We start from the raw sequence: 19,099 nt of genomic DNA, 5'->3' as shown, positions 1-19,099 counted from the left end.
ACTCAACACATAGGATTTATAGTAAACCACATTAAGCCGATATTCCAAGATGATTCAGTGATTTCTTGGACCTTTAAGACTGAAAGGGGCTAACACCAGATATGTGACTGATGCTCTAAGGGTCATCTGGGGATGGTCTTCGGGAAAGAGGAGCCTCGATAGGGGACTACCAAATGTAGCAGGGGCTGTCTTTATCTTTACCTCTCTCCTGTTTTACAACACAGCTTACTTTAGCTCCAGACTTCACTTCATTCAATGACAGCTATTAGAAGAATGTGAGTGTTCCTAAGGGTTCCTGTTTGTGTGCCTGTGAGGAAAGTGTTGGGGAATCTGGATCTGAGAAAGACCATTTTGTTCTTTAAGGGTTGGCAGAACTTGGCACGCCTGGAAAAGTCATCAAGCATGTTCAAGAGAGTCTCTGGCTCTCTCTAATGGACAAATGAATGTCTTATCCTGGGAACAGATTTGTAATCTATGATGTATGCGTGCGTGCATGCCTCTCCATGTGTCTAACTCTATGCCCTATTGCATAACAGTCCTACTGTATGTAGAATCTTAATTTGAGCCAGTTTGCTACAGCAGGAAACTAATCCTGCAGCAACAGGAAATGTGAATTATTATGTGGATTATAATGAATGGACATTTTTGTAGTGTGTGATACATTTTTTGTGAAATTTCAAAGTGGAAATTACAAAGTTCAGAAGCCTTTAAAAACCTCAAATACAACAGGGTGATCAAATTAAGATCCTACATCACTTTAGCCTTATGTAGACTAGGCTTTACTGCATGCCAGAGCAAACACTACTCCTGAGCTTAGGTTTGAAATAGCACGTAGGGCCTCTCATTTGGGAAAATGTCATGCTAGAGTCATTCCTCATAGGTAAATAGTCTAACAATGGACTTTACAATGTGACTTTCACCTAAAAGCCAGACTGTTAACACCTTTCTATAGAGCTGAATAGCCACACACACAGTGTTTGAATGAAGCCTGTAGGTTCACAGGCCACAAACGCACACACAAACACACACAGGCTTTTTCCCACTCTGTGGTTCCTGTTGGAGGCAATTTCATCGCTGGGTCGACCTATCAGGAAGCCTGCTCATACCTATGTGTTTCCCCGTTAACATAGTACAGTCAACGCAGAGGGAAAACATTTCCTCTACGACTCTAGAACTATGACAGAGCACTGAGGCCTTCGTCATGTCTGACCACCACAACAACACAACAGCAACATTCCTATGGTGTTAAATACCAGGCAGGTCAAAAGAAAAAGCCCAAAATCAACAAATTCACGAGGCTCAGAGCCAGAGTGTGCTGCTTAGACCACTGAGCCAAGGCAGTTCACAGTTCTCTAGCAAGCAGGGAGAGTAGTTGATGATACTTAATGTTATTATTTTGTTACCTTCCCCAAACCATAGCCCCTAACCTTAACCACTCGGAATGAATACCTAAACTTCACCCTTTGAGTAATTTCTGTTTTAACCCTGTAACCACGCAGAATTAATGGGTCAAATTCTGAAGTGAAACTATGAGATCAGGTTGTGAAATACACAAGAATCCGGGAAGCGGGCGGACCTCCCCAACCTGTTCTGATCGTCATCAGTGATGATCTATCTCCTCTATCTCTTCTCTCTCTCCTCTATCTCTCTTATCTCCTCTATCTCCTCTAACTCTCTTTTCTCTCTCCTCTATCTCTCTTCTCTCCCTGTTTATCTCTCTTCTCTCTTCTCTCTCTCTCCTCTATCTCTTTTCTCTCTCTCTCTCTCTCTCTCTCTCTTCGGAGTGCATGCTGGGAGTGAGTCGTCAAGCAGGAGTGTTTGTGAGAGCGAATGGAAATTCTTTTCACTCTATTGGGTTTTGGTATGTATATATATATATTGATTAGTTTAGTTGTTTTAAGGGTATATTGTTTAACTATCATTAAGCACGTATAAGGGTGGTGGGATCGTTGAGGTTGTTTGTGTGTTTTTTCGCGAGGGCACAACCAGCGGGTGGGGCTGGTTGAAATGGCCACTCCCGGATGTGTAGAGTTTGAAAAACTTAGTCGGAGGCATGGAGTGAAGATTCTAGCCGAGGCCGGGTGTTCAGTAGATGAATGTAGTCTTGCTGTGGGTGCTATCATTGGGTATGATAGCATAAAATCAGCCTCAAGGATGAATAGCGCTGTAGTGATCTTCTTAGATTCTATTGAAAAGGTGAATAAAATAGTTGAGACGGGTGTTGTGTTACGGGAGACACAGACGCAGGTGTTTCCGCTTATGAATCCGGCGAAAAAAGTGATACTTTCTAACGTGCCACCTTTTGTTAGAGATGAAGTGTTGCAGCGAGAGTTATCTCATCATGGTCAAATCGTATCTACAATAAAGAAGGTTCTTTTTGGATGCAAATCTCCGTTGCTGAAACATGTCGTGTCTCATAGGAGGCAAGTGCATATGATATTAAAAAAGGACGTAGATGAACTGAATTTAGCGTTCAGTTTTAAGATTGATGGATTTGATTACGTATTTTACGCTTGGACTGAATCAATGAAATGTTTTGGTTGTGGAAGAGAGGGGCATTTGGTGCGCAGTTGTCCCGAGAATGAGCGCGCTGAGACCGGTAGTAGTTATAGTGCTGGTGCAAATAACGCACCAACGCGAGGGGATGAAAATGCTAAGGGTGCAGGGGAAGGGAGAAGGTGGGCAGATGTGGTTGGAAAAGTAGGAGACGAAGGCATTGTGGATAAGGTGGAAATTGTGGTAGATCAGAAAAAAGAGGGAGGGGAAACAGGTGGTGAGATTGCGACTGCCGTCGCTGAGGTGGTGCTGGAGAATGAAATTGGAGGGCAAGACGAGGTTGAAAAAGAAGCAGATGTTTTCAAAATACCGAGGAGTAAAAGGAAGAATGTAAGGGGGGGTGAAGGGTCTAGTTCTAAGAGAAAGGTAGAGAGTGATAAGTCAGTTGAAGATGAACAAGTGGTAGAGATGGTGGAGTTTTCTTCTGGGGAGGATAGCGAGAGTGAGTCATCTGACGCGTCACAACAATATAGTGAGACAAATGGGGTGGAAGGGAGATATGGAATAGAGAAGGTACGTCAATTTCTAAAGGTGACAAAAGGGAAGAAATATATGCAAGATTACAATGTAAATGATTTTTTCCCTGAAAGTGAATTGTTTATTGAATCAGCAAAGTTTCTGATGTCAAAAATTACAGGAGGAGGGTTGAAAAGCCCTGAAATTGCTAGACTCAAGAAAGTGGTCACGAGAGTGATAAGTGATGTAAATTCGAAAGAAAATGAAAGAGTTTAGTTGCAGTTTTAACTCTGTAAAGAGATGTGGTGGCTGTATCATCCTCTGTATATTTTTTTCATACATGAGCAGTTTTAAGATTTCTTCTTTAAACGTAAATGGGGGAAGAGATGGTAAAAAAAGAGCCATGGTGTATGAGTTAATTAGGGGAAAGGGAAGTGACATAATTTTTTTACAAGAAACGCATAGTAATTTGGAAAATGAAGTTATGTGGCAACAGGAGTGGGGGGGGACAGTGGTGTGTAGTCATAAAAACTCAAAGTGGGGGTGTGGCTATTTTGTTCTCAAAAGGGTTTTTGCCTTTATCTTATGAGGTTGAGGAGATAGTTGAGGGGAGGTTATTAAAAGTCAGAGCAAGGTATGAAAACATCACTATGTGTCTGATAAATGTATATGCCCCAGTGGTGACAGTTGAGAGGGTATGTTTTTTAGAGACATTATCAAATACCATTGAGAAATGTAATAAAGAGGATTATTTATTTATTGCTGGGGATTTCAACTGCACAGTCAGCGATTTAGATAGAAATCACCAAGAACCTCATATAGCTTCAAGGTTTTTTTTAAAACGCCTCATTGTAACACATGAACTGTGTGATATTTGGCGGAGTCAAAATGGAGGCACAAGGCAGTACACCTGGGCGCATGTGAGAGAGAACACCATCTCTATGGCTAGGTTAGATAGGTTTTATTGTTTTGAGCATCAATCTCAGGTCTGTAAATCAAGTGTGATAACCCCAGTGGGATTTTCTGATCATTGTTTAATAACAGAGGTGGTGTTCATTAATGATGTAAAACCCAAAAGTGCATACTGGCATTTTAATATAACTTTATTGAGTGATGCTCATTTCAGGAAATGTTTCAGTTTTTTGTGGGAGAGGTGGAGGTCTAGAAAGGACAGTTTTGTATCCCTTCAACAGTGGTGGGATATAGGGAAAATCCAGATTCAACAATTCTGTAATCAATACACGAGGAATGTCACCAAGGATATCACCAGATCAATGAAAGCCTTAGAGGTTGAAATAGTGGAACTCATGACGTTGGTTGAGACCACAGGAAATCGAGACCATACGCAGGCCCTCAACAAGAGAAAAGCTGCATTGGCAGACCTGCTGGGTATCAGAGCACAGGGGGCATTGGTGAGAAGTAAGTTTCATGGAATATCTGAAATGGATGCCTCATCCAAGTTTTTCTTTGGTTTAGAGAAAAAGAATGGACAAAGAAAAATTATTCATTGTCTCAAATCAGCTGTTGGACAAGAGCTCACTAGCCCGTGTGAAATTAGAAAGAGGGCAGTAGAGTTCTATGCTGAGCTCTATAAGTGTGAGTACAAAGAGGATAAAACAGTGACACAGCAGTTCTGTGATGGGCTCCCAAAGGTGGCTGCAGAAGCGCAGGTTGAGCTGGAGCAACCATTGTCTTTGCAGGAGTTATACACTGCATTAAAAGGCATGGAAAATGGAAGGGCACCAGGCATTGATGGGCTTCCCGTTGACTTTTTTAAGTCTTTTTGGGCTATGTTGGGAGAGGATTGGCTTGAGGTAGTTAATGATAGTTTAACCGGAGGGTTACTACCAATAAGCTGCAGAAGGGCTGTCCTCACCCTATTGCCCAAAAAGGTTACCCTAGGGAGGTGAAGAACTGGAGGCCGGTGGCTTTATTGTGCACTGATTATAAGATATTGTCAAAGGCTTTGTCCAACAGGCTGAGGGAGGTGATGGGGCTAAATCATACATACGGACCAGTCCTACTGTGTTCCTGGCAGGCAGATAGGGGATAACATTTCTCTGATTCGTGATTTTTTGGACGTCTCTAAGGCTATTGGGTTGGATGCTGGTCTAATTTCAATTGATCAGGAAAAGGCATTTGACCGAGTTGAACATAAATATTTATGGCACACGCTTGAGGCGTTTGGGTTCAGCTCGGGTTTTATTGCCATGATAAAGGTGATATATGGTGACATTGAAAGTGTATTGAAAGTTAACGGTGGTTTGAGTGCTCCTTTTAAAGTGTGTAGAGGTATTAGGCAGGGATGTTCTTTGTCAGGGATGTTGTATGCCCTTGCTATAGAGACACTACTAAATAGCATTAGAAGTCGCATTGAAGGGGTGTACCTTTCAGAGGATATTCCTCCTATTTGTCTCTCAGCCTATGCTGATGATGTAGTTGTGTTAGTGAAAAATCAAGCGGAGGTGGATAGTTTGAGTATAATGGTTGATCGTTTTAGGGGAATATCCTCTGCAAAGGTAAATTGGGAAAAGAGTTGTGCTTTACAGATTGGAAAATGGGCTGGAGGGATCATGGCTTTGCCAGGGGGGCTAGAATGGTGTAAGGGAGGTTTTAAGTATCTTGGAGTGTACCTAGGAGATGAGGGGACTATGGAAAAAAATTGGAGTGGGGTGGTTGAAATGGTGGAAGGGAGGATGAGGAGATGGCGTTGGTTATTATCTCGTATGTCATATAGGGGGCGCACTATTATAGTTAATAATGTGATTGCCTCTGCACTGTGGCATCGGTTGTCAGTTTTAGAACCACCATCTGGCCTTCTGGCTAAGATACAGGCAATTATTGTGGATTTCTTTTGGGATAAATATCATTGGGTTCCACAAAGTGTTTTATATTTATCAAAAGAGGAGGGGGGTCAAGGTCTTGTACATCTTGCTAGTAGAGCTGCTGCTTTCCGGTTTCAGTTTATTCAAAGGTTGCTTTATGGACCGGAAAAGGTGGTGTGGAGAGGGGTGGCAGGTCTTGTATTACAGAGGGTTGGAGGATTAGGATTAAAGAAGGCTTTATTTCTGGTTGCCAGCAGCATACCACCCTGCATACCACTGCTGGCTTGCTTCTAAAGCTAAGCAGGGTTGGTCCTGGTCAGTCCCTGGATGGGAGACCAGATGCTGCTGGAAGGGGTGTTGGAGGGCCAGTAGGAGGCACTCTTTCCTCTGGTCTAAAAAATATCCCAATGCCCCAGGGCAGTGATTGGGGACACTGCCCTGTGTAGGGTGCCGTCTTTCGGATGGCCTGACTCTCTGAGGTCATTAAAGATCCCATGGCAGTTATCGTAAGAGTAGAGGTGTTAACCCCGGTGTCCTGGCTAAATTCCCAATCTGGCCCTCAAACCATAATGGTCACCTAATAATCCCCAGTTTACAATTGGCTCATTAATCCCCCTCCTCTCCCCTGTAACTATTCCCCAGGTCGTTGCTGCAAATGAGAACGTGTTCTCAGTCAACTTACCTGGTAAAATAAAAAAAATAAAAAAAAATAAATAAAATAAAATAAAATAAAATAGTAGACAGATTTCTAGGGAGGGAGTACCTCCGTTTTACAGAGGTCTTCTCAGAGTGTGGAGTATAATGAAGGTGTCCAGACGAACTTCAGCGGAGTCAGTGCATTGGTTGTTGGAGGAACCTCTGGTGTATGGGGCAAGACTGGATTGTACAACTGCAGCTGTTCCACATTTCTCTAAGATTTTGGTGAAGGGCAAAATCATCACCTTAAAACAGTTAATGGCCATGGCTGGGCCCGCCTTAATGGATGGAAGACGGTTGGCTGAAAATTTGGGGGTGAGGTCGGAAAGGATTGTCGAACAAATGCTGGGAAGCTGCAGGAAGGCTCTGTCAGAGGAAGAGTGGGGAATGCTTAATAGCCACGAGAAGAAGGTACAAGATGAAGACGTCTCATTTCCAAGACTAGGGATTACACCAAATATCCCAGAGTCAGAGAGAAAGGGTTTATTGTTGGATTTGAGAGGGTTGGAGGAGGTGGGTTTGGATGAGGTGAATGGGAAGGACTTGTATAGGGGGTGTGTCAAGGTGATAAATAAAGATAAATTGAAAGATAGAAAAGACACTCCATGGAGGGTAAAATTGGGAATTGATGACAAGGTAAAGCCAGCATGGAGAGCACTGTACAAACCACCGTTACAAAAGGGTACTGGTGATATGCAATGGAGGGTTTTACATGGCATTATTGCAGTTAATGCTTTTGTATCTGTCATTAACTCAGATGTTAGAGATGGATGTCCTTTTTGTAATATAAGAGAAACCATTTTTCACTGATTTATGGAGTGTGAGAGGATAAAACCTCTATTGGAAATACTGGAATCTTTGTTTAGAGCTGTAGGTGAGATTTTCAATAACAATGTTTTTATTTTGGGGTTTCAATATAGTAAGCAACAGAAAAGAAAATGTCAACTGTTAAATTTTATTTTGGGACAAGCTAAGATGTCAATTTTTTTGAGTAGGAAACATAAGATAGACACGGGATATGAGAAGGATATAAGATGTGTTTTTAAAGGATTAGTGAAAGCAAGAATAAAAGTGGATTTTGAGTTCTTCTCAGCTGTAAAAGATCTCCCTGTGTTTGAGGAGAAGTGGGCATATGAAGGAGCGCTTTGTTTTGTAGAGGAGGGGAAATTATTTTTTGTTGAGGAAATAAGTTGAATGTATATGTTCTTTTGTATTTTTATTTATTTTGTGTAGGAATTACATTTATTGTTTCATTTCTGAAAATGCAGTGTGTCATTATTGATGTTAACAATTGAGTAGAAAATAAAGGTTTTATAAAAACTCAAACTCTCTATCTCTCCTCTAACTCTCTTTTCTCTCTCCTCTGTCTCTCTTCTCTCCCTGTCTATCTCTCTTCTCTCTCTCTCCTCTATCTCTTTTTTCTCTCTCTCTCTCTCTCTCCTCGAACTCAGTTCTCTCTCTCCTCTTATCTCTTTTATCTCTCTCTCTCCATCTCTCCCCTGTATCTGTCCATCATCATGGCCACTGTGAAAAACCGCACTGATGTTTTTCCAATTACCTGCCTGCCTTGCTGCTGCGGTGAGCGTTAAATGGCACGTGCCACTCAGTGTGATGGTGAGAAGTCATGACAACATCCCCCACTGTGTTGGTTGTCACTGTGATAAGAACATCATGTCCTGATAACCTTATGGAGTCTTTGTTGGTTATTTCCATTTCGTACTATACAATATACACAACAACAGAATAGGCTATGCTGAGGCTGTATGTTGAGGCCTGACCCTAACATTAAGTGCAGCTCGTGCCATGACATTGTGTGAGCTGAGCTTTGAGTGTGCAGACCACAGACCAGTGTGTGAATGTTTATCAGTGTTGAATCTGTGCATGTGTGTTTCTATCAAGGTGTTTATAAGATGTGGGCACAGAGACAATGGCCCTTTGTCTGTCTGCATCCCATTTCTTCTCCAGTCCGCTGAAGGAGCAAACAAACACAAAGCTACTGGTGCTGTGGTCCAATAGGCCAGTGGTCCAATAGTCGCACACACAGCACACACAGCACACACACGCACACACACGCACACAGCGCACACACACACACACACACACACACACACACACACACACACACACACACACACACACACACACACACACACACACACACACACACACACACACAAAGCTTCCCTGCCTGCCAGACACAAAAACAGCTCCTGGGTTCCGTCCGTCTGTCCGGCGTGTTCCGTTACAACAGGAACAACAGGCCAATAACAGGATCAATCTGCTCCTCTCTTCCTGCCCTCCGTTTCCTCCCCTCTGCCGGACGAAAAGAGAGGGGGAGCAGACGGAGGAAGGATGGTACAGGAAATCACTCTTTCCCTCTGTCTCATTGTCTCCAGTGCGACAGACAAAGACAGGGCCTTACATCACACACTGTCATAGAGGGGGGGCAGGGTGTGTATGTTGAGGAGGGGTGGGGGGATACAGGTGGAAGAGGGGAGGTGACCTCTCAGAGCATGGGAATATGGTAAGATGGAAGTGAGGGTGGTGTAATGGCTCTGGTACCATTCAGAGTAGCTATGCAGTAGGTAACCAACAACACTGTCAACGCCTTCAGCTACAGTATGTGAAAGTCTCATCTACTAACCTTGTGTTTAGATATAACCTAACCTGAGCAAATGAGGACAAGTGTATTATTGGAGGATTGGTTGAGTGGCTCTACTTGATCATTCACAAGGAGAAACCATGAAGGTAAAACACCTCCCAATAAATCTACTTCATTCACAATTTTAGTGATGGGGAAAAATTCTTTACAGTTACATATCAGGATATTTTTTTGTTATTGATATATCGTATTGTTTGGACACTATCGTAATATTATTTTTGTGCTAGTTGGCTGTACCTGTACCAAAACTTCAGTATTTTTCCTTCATAGCTTGTTCTCCATCTTCTTTTTAAACAGGGAGCCAATTTGTTTTCAGCACTTTTATTTCCATGACTGATCAAAAGTTGTTTTCTCATGTCTCTCTTGTTCCTCTGCAGAAGACATATGGTGAGTAATATGTTTGGAACGCAATAAAATCACAGTATCGAATCGCAATCGTGAGAATCACAATACATATCATATCGGCACCTAAGTATCATGACAATATTGCATCGTGAGGTCGCTGGCAATTACCAGCCCAAACCCTTTTCACGTAACCCTTCAACACTGCACTCAGTGAACCCTGTGATGCTGCCAGCATGCTGGTGATGTCCTCCTCTGAGGAGACTATCAACTAAAAGTACTGATAGAAAAGCACATGAAACCTCACAGTGCCTAACTCAATAGGTCATAGTGATCGTCATAGCCTAGTCTGCTTATGGGAAACACACTCATTCTTCTCACACACACACACACACACACACACACACATACTCATGCACCTGACGAGCACTCCCTCTTCAGAAAGGGGAAGTGGCGGTCTGTCCATCTGCGCTGACAGGAAGTCAACAAAAGCCACATGCAGGCGGGCTGACGTCAATCAGGGCCCCGGAGCAATGTCACACAGGAACAGCTCCCTACCCACAGACACAAACAAACACACACACACAGACACACACACCCGCTTGCACACACACACACACTCTCCGATACACACTTGCACAGGACCATACTCAAAAACATGTGCACACTATGCACATACAGAAATACACTTGTAGGCCTACTCATACGGATGCACATAAATGCATGTATTGGCACACACGTACACACGCACACACACACACACACACACACACACACACACACACACACACACACACACACACACACACACACACACACACACACACACACACACACACACACACACACACACACACACACACACACACACACACACACACACACAGATGAATGACACACAAACACATCACGCACTTCCTCTTCTTTATTTCAATCTGCCCTTGTAATAGTGTGTGTGTGTGTGTGTGTGTGTGTGTGTGTGTGTGTGTGCGTGCGCGTGTGTTTGTATGTGTGTGCGTATGTACGTGTACGTGTGTGTTTGTGTGTACTCCTCTGTCTTTGTAGTCCTTGTATTATAAGTCCAATGACTGAAAGTGTTTGGAAAAACCTATATTTTATAGATGAACGAGAGCCAGTGTGTTTGGCGATGAATATGAAGCGAGGGCCAGCCAACGAGAGCATTCAGGTCGCAGTGGTGGGTAGTATATGGGGCTTTGGTGACAAAACGGATGGCACTGTGATAGACTGCGTCCAATTTGCTGAGTAGAGTGTTGGAGGCTATTTTGTAAATGACATCGCAGAAGTAAAGGATCGGTAGGATAGTCAGTTTTACGAGGGTATGTTTGGCAGCATGAGTGAAGATGGCTTTGTTGTGAAATAGAAAGCCGATTCTAGATTTAATTTTGGATTGGAGATGCTTAACGTGAGTCTGGAAGGAGAGTTTACAGTCTAACCAGACACCTAGGTATTTGTAGTTGTCCACATATTCTAAGTCAGAACCGTCCAGAGTAGTGATGCTAGTCGGGCGGGCGTTTGCGGACAGCAATCGTTTGAAGAGCATGCATTTAGTTTTACTTGCGTTTAAGAGCAGTTGGAGGCCATGAAAGGAGAGCTGTATGGCATTGAAGCTCGTTTGGAGGTTTGTCAACACAGTGTCCAAAGAAGGGCCATATGTATACAGAATGGTGTTGTCTGCGTAGAGGTGGATCAGAGAATCACCAGCAGCAAGAGCAATATCATTGATATATACAGAGAAAAGAGTCGGCCAGAGAATTGAAAAGTTGCTGGGGGGTGCAGAGCTGTTGGCCGGGGTAGGGGTAGCCAGGTGGAAAGCATGGCCAACTGTAGAAAAATGCTTATTGAAATGATCGATTATCATAGATGTATTGGTTGTGACAGTGTTTCCTAAGCTCAGTGCAGTGGGCAGCTGGGAGGAGGTGCTCTTATTCTCCATGGACTTTACAGTGTACCAACACATTTTGGAATTAGAATTACAGGAAGCACATTTCTGTTTGAAAGAGTTAGCCTTAGCTTTCCTAACTGACTGTGTATATTGATTCCTGAATTCCCTGAAAAGTTGCATATCGCGGGGGCTGTTCGATGCTAATGCAGCACGCCACAGGATGTTTTTGTGCTGGTCAAGGGCAGGCAAGTCTGGGGTGAACCAAGGGCTATATATGTTCTTAGTTCTACATTTTTTTAATGGGGCATGCTTATTTAAGATGGTGAGGAAAGCACTTTTAAAGAGAAACCAGGCATCCTCTACTGACAGGATGAGGTCAATATCCTTCCAAGATACCCGGGCCAGGTCGATTAGAACGGCCTGCTCGCTGAAGTGTTTTAAGGAGTGTTTGACAGTGATGAGGGGTGGTCATTTGACCACGGACCCATTATGGACGCATGCAATGAGGTAGTGATCGCTGAGATCCTGGTTGAAGACAGCAGAGGTGTATTTAGAGGGCAAGTTGGTCAGGATGATATCTATGAGGGTGCCCATGGTTACGGATTTAGGGTTGTACATGGTAGGTTCCTTGATAATTTGTGTGAGTTTGAGGGCATCAAGCTTAGATTGTAGGATGGCCAGGGTATTAAGCATATCCCAGTTTAGGTCACCTAACAGTACAAAATCTGAAGAAAGACGGGGGGGGGGGCAATCAATTCACATTTGGTGCCCAGGGCACAGCTGGACAAGCAGCAACGGTGAGAGACTTATTTCTGGAAAGGTGGATTTTTAAAAGTAGAAGCTCGAACTGTTTGGGCACAGACCTGGATAGTATGACAGAACTCTGCAGGCCATCTCTGTAGTAGATTGCAACTCTGCCCCCTTTGGCAGTTATATCTTGTCGGACAATGTTGTAGTTGGGGATGGAAATTTCTGAATTTTTGGTGGCCTTCCTGAGCCAGGATTCAGACACGGCAAGGACATCATGGTTGGCGGAGTGTGCTAAAGCATTGAATAAAACAAACTTAGGGAGGAGGCTTCTGATGTTAACATGCATGAAACCAAGGCTTAAATGGTTACAGAAGTCAACAAAAGTGTCGGCAATAAAGGGTCCAGGCCAATAGGCAAAAGAGGTATTGTAGCCCAAGAATTAGCTGGTAGACCTCTTCGGCTAGTCGGGAGATGGGCCTAGTTCGAGGCTAGCTGGTGCTTGCTTCGGGACAGAGGCGTTAGCCAGCAGCAGCCACTCGGTTGCAGCTAGGTAGCTGCGATGATCCTGTGTAATGGTCCAGAGCTTAAGGCAGGAATCCGGTGATGTGGTAGAGAAAAAGCAGTCCGATATGCTCTGGGTTGATTTCACGCTGTGCAGACTGGCAGGTATTGGCCGAGCTGAAGCTGGCTGGTGTCTGAGTTAACGGTGAAGACCGCTAGCAGTGGATAACTGACTACTAGCTAGTAGCTAGTTATCTGGCTAGCTTCTGATGGGGGTTCCGGTTCCAAAGTATAAAAAATAGCAGATCCGTACAACATTGGGTAAGAAGGGTTGCAGGAAAGTATATTCAGTTCGTAGATAGAAAGTGAGATTAAAATATACACGAAAAAAATGAGGAAAACTACTATTTACACAGGACAAGACAAGGCAAACACGCGTCCGACTGCTACGCCATCTTGGGTTATGATGCTAACCACTAATTAAAACCCACACTTCTCCTGCTATGTTTAATCCACATTTGTCAGAGATCCTCTGTCTTGTCTTGCCAAGGGTGTGTGAGTGTGTGTGTGTATGTGTGACAAACACTCATGTCGTTATGGCAGCCTGCCCTCCTGACACTATCATACATGTAGACAGGTTGCTAGCTGTAGTGTAGGCTGAGGGCTTAAAGCTCAAGGACACAGTCAGGAGTTCCCAGTCATGCACACGTGTGTTTCTATCAAGGTGTTTATAAGATGTGGGCACAAAGACAATGGCCCTTTGTCTGTCTGCATCCCATTTCTTCTCCAGTCCGCTGAAGGAGCAAACAAACACAAAGCTACTGTTGCTTTGTCCAGCCAGTGGTCCAATAGTCACACACACACACACACACACACACACACACACACACCATAGTCTCTACTCCATTAATAATGGCTCCAATACAATTAGCAAGATTCACATGATGTTGTGTTTTCAGTGAGAAGTGGGGTTTCCTGGTACTCCCCCATCAGAGCAGTCAGACTAAAAACAGGCTTGGGGGGGTGTTGTTACTAACACTGATGACAGAGCCAGGGAAGACAGCCAACACATTTGAGCAAATGAGAGGGGGGAGAGGGATGGGGTGAGGTAGGAGTAGAGGGAGGGGATGAGGGAGGAGGAAAGGGAGGGGTGTGGGAGGGTGAGAGGTGTGGGGTCAGGGAGGGGTTGAGGGTGTAGGTGAGGTCTCAGGGATCAAGTGTAGAGAAGAAAGCAAGAGAAGAGAGAGAGAGGGACAGATGGAGGAGGAGAGAGGAGAGAGAGGGACAGATAGAGGAGGAGAGAGACAAAAGGGAGAGATTGAGAGAGAAGAGAGAGGGACAAACGGATGAGGAGACACACAGAAGGGAGAGATTGAAAGAGAAGAGAGACCGAGAGAATGGTCTTGACATTGATACATTGTCTTAAGATTTAAGCTTAGGAAAACATATGGAAAGACAAACTAACGTCAATGTCTTAGGGACACCAGGTGCATTGCAGGAGAGAGTGATGCATTGTGGTCTTACCTGGCAGACAGACTCTTGTGATGGGAGGCTGAGTGACCGCAGGGGACCTCCTGAGGAAACAGAGAATATAAGTATGGATATGAAATACATTTTGATAGGCCTACGTCATATCGTAACATTATGATATGGCCAACCACATCTGGTAAGACTATATAGGTTAAGTCACTCTAAATGAGGAGAGACAGAGGAGAGGAGAGACAGAGGAGAGGAGTGACAGAGGAGAGGAGAGACAGAGAAGAGGAGAGACAGAGGAGGAGAGACAGAGGAGGAGAGACAGAGGAGAGCTAGACAGAGGAGAGCTAGACAGAGGAGGAGAGACAGAGGAGGAGAGACAGAGGAGGAGAGACAGAGGAGAGGAAGACAGAGGAGAGGAGAGACAGAGGAGAGGAGAGACAGAGGAGAGGAGAGACAGAGGAGAGGAGAGACAGAGAGGAGAGGAGGAGAGGAAGCCAGAGGAGAGGAAGACAGAGGAGAGGAAGACAGAGGAGAGGAAGACAGAGGAGAGGAAGACAGAGGAGAGGAAGACAGAGGAGAGGAAGACAGAGGAGAGGAAGACAGAAGAGAGGTAGACAGAAGAGAGGAAGACAGAGGAGAGGGAGACAGAGGAGAGGAAGACAGAGGAGAGGAAGCCAGAGGAGAGGAGAGACAGAGGAGAGGAGAGACAGAGAGGAGAGGAGGAGAGGAAGCCAGAGGAGAGGATAGACAGAGGAGAGGAGAGACAGAGAGGAGAGGAGGAGAGGAAGCCAGAGGAGAGGAAGACAGAGGAGAGGAAGACAGAGGAGAGGAAGACAGAGGAGAGGAAGACAGAGGAGAGGAAGACAGAGGAGAGGAAGACAGAGGAGAGGAAGACAGAGGAGAGGAAGCCAGAGGAGAGGAAGACAGAGGAGAGGAAGCCAGAGGAGAGGAAGCCAGAGGAGAGGAAGACAGAGGAGAGGAAGACAGAGGAGAGGAAGACAGAGGAGAGGAAGACAGAGGAGAGGAAGACAGAGGAGAGGAAGACAGAGGAGAGGAAGACAGAAGAGAGGAAGACAGAAGAGAGGAAGACAGAGGAGAGGAGAGACAGAGGAGAGGAGAGACAGAGGAGAGGAGAGACAGAGAGGAGAGGAGGAGAGGAAGACAGAGGAGAGGAGAGACAGAGGAGAGGAGAGACAGAGAGGAGAGGAGGAGAGGAAGCCAGAGGAGAGGAAGCCAGAGGAGAGGAAGACAGAGGAGAGGAAGACAGAGGAGAGGAAGCCAGAGGAGAGGAAGACAGAGGAGAGGAGAGACAGAGGAGAGGAGAGACAGAGGAGAGGAGAGGAGGAGAGGAAGACAGAGGAGAGAAAGACAGAGGAGAGGAAGACAGAGGAGAGGAAGACAGAGGAGAGGAAGACAGAGGAGAGGAAGCCAGAGGAGAGGAAGACAGAGGAGAGGAAGACAGAGGAGAGGAGAGACAGAGAGGAGAGGAGGAGAGGAAGCCAGAGGAGAGGAAGACAGAGGAGAGGAAGACAGAGGAGAGGAAGACAGAGGAGAGGAAGCCAGAGGAGAGGAAGCCAGAGGAGAGGAAGCCAGAGGAGAGGAAGACAGAGGAGAGGAAGACAGAAGAGAGGAAGACAGAAGAGAGGGAGACAGAGGAGAATAAGAACGAGGCCAACATGTCCATGAGGATTACAGTGAGAAAAGGAGGGGAAAGAGAGAGAGATTAAGAAAGGCAGCAGATAAATGAAGAATAAAAGGTGAATTGCTCTCAAGCACACCTGCCTGATCTGATCTGTGTGTTTACGTGCGTGCATTTATTTTTATTTTACTAGGCAAGTCTGTTGTCAGCTCCGGATTTGATCGGTTACCGGCCCAACACTCTAACTACTAGGCTACCTGCCGCTCCGTGCATGTGTGTGCATGCATGAACGTGTGTTTGTCTGCAAGTGTGTGTGTGTGCGCCTGCAAGCATGCAAGTATGTGTGTCTGTGAGTGTTTGTGTGCATTCCAGCATTCAAACATGACATGTGTGCATGCAAGTATGTGTGTCTGAAAGTGTGTGTGTGTGCCTGCGAGGGTGCGTTCATGATGTGTGTTTGTGTGAGAGCTGAATGTAGGTCAGGGAGACTTAGGTTTTCAATACAGCAGGCTGTTCAACACAAGCTTTTTATGAACATAGATTATATTCCAGTATCTTTACAGCATGCTAGAGACAGAATACAGACACCGTCATGTGATATCTGAATGGAGGAGGAACAATGCCCTACATACAAATGCATACATAATACACGTTTTCTGTTTTGTAATATTAGTCTGCAATATCAACTCAATGGAGAAGCTATGCGTTCAAGTCTGAGTCCCAGTCTGAGTCCCAGTCTGAGTCCCAGTCTGAGTCCCAGTCTGAGTCCCAGTCTGAGTTTGAGTCCCAGTCTGAGTTTGAGTCCCAGTCTGAGTTTGAGTCCCAGTCTGAATCCCAGTCTGAATCCCAGTCTGAGTCCCAGTCTGAGTCCCAGTCTGAGTCCCAGTCTGAGTCCCAGTCTGAGTCCCAGTCTGAGTCCCAGTCTGAATCCCAGTCTGAATCCCAGTCTGAGTCCCAGTCTGAGTCCCAGTCTGAGTCCCAGTCTGAGTCCCAGTCTGAGTCCCAGTCTGAGTCCCAGTCTGAGTACCAGTCTGAATCCCAGTCTGATTCTAGAGGAGGATGTTCTGCACTACATAAGGCATATAGAAATGTGATTCATGCATTGCCAATAATGTGTGGATTATGTTTTGGACATTTCAGACAGGCGTATAACAAAAATATGACTTAACATGCACAACATAATCATTTACATAAATGGCAGTTGAAGTCATGTTGAATTTACTCATATAAATATACATCCACCAATTAAAATGAGATTTCATATTTTGTTTATTTGACTAAAATATGAATGATCTGTGTCTGTGATAATGGGGTTGGTTTTTCTCCCATCACCCCACAGCTAACCTCTTTCAAAAAGAGTGCAGACAGTGTCCTAATAGCTTGACGTAGTTAAAGTGTTTTCACGAGTATAAAGAGAAAGCATGTGTTTAACATCCTGCTGTGCAGTGCACTACCTCTCTCCTGGCGTTATCATTATAGTTAGATAGAAAAACACAGGGAGCAGAAGGAATCTGGAATGGAAACCTAGGAGAATAATAAGACGCTGTTCTGAGTTCATGTGTTCTACAGCCTCTGTCTACCCCTCTGAGAAGGGCAACATCTTTCGAGTTCCAACCCCACTTTGTAAAGCAATTCACAGTAAAGTCTATACCAGTTGTAGTTGGCGCATGTGACAAATAAAATTTGATTCCATTTGATGATGCGTTGAACAGTGAAAATGTTTACATGCAAAGAGAAAAGCTCCAATAAGACAAGGCCGAGAGTGGGTGGAATAGGTAGCAACTGCCCTCTTGTGGATTGAGATACAAACTACAACACATTTACAGCTGCTGTGTATTGTCCTCCACAGCAGACATGAGACTGTATTTGACCTTTATTTATGCATAATTCATTAGGTAGTGTTCTTAATCAGTCATATCAGCAATGACACCGGACACTTACTTGTTGGAAGCACATTGGACATTGGTCAGGACTGTGAAGTTATTTCTTACACTTCGAAGGCTTGCGAGGACCTGGACAGAAAGAGAACACCTTTAGCCATTACTTACAGTATGGGAAGACACAGATGTTCTGAATGTAGGTGTGTTAGCGACTGGGTTAAAGGACAGGTGAGCTGGGATCATATTTACCTGAGCAAAAGGCGTTACTATCAGGTCATCGCCATGTCTGTAAACACAAACACAAACATGTTAATGACACATCCTGAACATCATTCAGAAAGCATTCCTAAGACTGTTAACAGTGTCATACACACGTCAGGTTTATTGGGCTCAATCAGTCCATTGTTTCAACACCAGGTGAAAGAATGTCACTTTAAACCACATCCAGGGAGGTAGTCATTATGAAAGTATGTGTCAGTTATGAGTAACAAAGGTCCCAATTCCCTAAAATGTGCCTGTAGTTAAGCCTTTGAGGACAAACAGGAATCTTGTGACTGACCAACAGCCAAATGACCTCTACGTACCCCACAGACAAATGACCCCTACTGTGGTTCTTCCTTTAAAAGTTGCATCATACTCTCGTGTGGCGCAGCGGTCTAAGGCTCTGCATCTCAGTGCTAGAGACATCACTACAGACCCTGGTTCAATTCCAGGCTGTATCACAAACGGCAGTGATTGGGCGGCACACAACTGGCCCAACGTCGTCCAGGTTAGGGGAGGGTTTGCCCAGGGTAGGTCGTCATTGTAAATAAGAATTTGTTCTGAACTGACGTGCCTAGTTAAATAAAGGTTAAATAAAAATGAAAATAAATACTGCAGCACAGCACAGCTTGCAGGATGCTACAGCATGTTACAGCGCATCACGCCATAGTATTTTATTGTCAGCGTTTGTTCCCGTTAATTCTCGTTGAAACCACCAATGGGCATCTTTGAGGGCGTCTTCATGAAGCTTGCATACTTTCCCAAATAATCCTACAGAGGTCCATGTAGACCAGATGTTTTGATTGTTATACCCTATCAGAGGTCCATGTAGACCAGATGTTTTGATTGTATACCCTATCAGAGGTCCATGCAGACCAGATGTTTTGATTGCTATACCCTATCAGAGGTCCATGTAGACCAGATGTTTTGATTGTTATACCCTATCAGAGGTCCATGTAGACCAGATGTTTTGATTGTTATACCCTATCAGAGGTCCATGTAGACCAGATGTTTTGATTGTTATACCCTATCAGAGGTCCACGCAGACCAGATGTTTTGATTGTTATACCCTATCAGAGGTCCATGTAGACCAGATGTTTTGATTGTTATACCCTATCAGAGGTCCACGCAGACCAGATGTTTTGATTA

General features: G+C 44.6%; 1 protein-coding gene across 1 annotated transcript in view; it reads right to left on the bottom strand.

Annotated features, from left to right (window-relative positions):
• pde4ba (phosphodiesterase 4B, cAMP-specific a) overlaps positions 1-18,032 on the bottom strand; it is a 101,039-nt gene extending 83,007 nt beyond the window's left edge. Inside the window, exons 1-3 of the mRNA XM_055861604.1 lie at positions 17,939-18,032; positions 17,751-17,821; positions 14,216-14,265 (exon numbers count right to left, since the gene is read on the bottom strand). The gene's annotated coding sequence lies outside the window, so the exon portion shown is untranslated. The remainder of the gene's footprint in view (positions 1-14,215; positions 14,266-17,750; positions 17,822-17,938) is intronic.
• Between the last annotated feature and the right edge of the window lie 1,067 nt (positions 18,033-19,099).

Source organism: Salvelinus fontinalis, chromosome 14, assembly GCF_029448725.1.
Source record: "Salvelinus fontinalis isolate EN_2023a chromosome 14, ASM2944872v1, whole genome shotgun sequence".
In the NCBI taxonomy this organism is placed as follows: domain Eukaryota; kingdom Metazoa; phylum Chordata; class Actinopteri; order Salmoniformes; family Salmonidae; genus Salvelinus; species Salvelinus fontinalis.
This window is presented reverse-complemented; position numbering and strand designations above follow the sequence as displayed.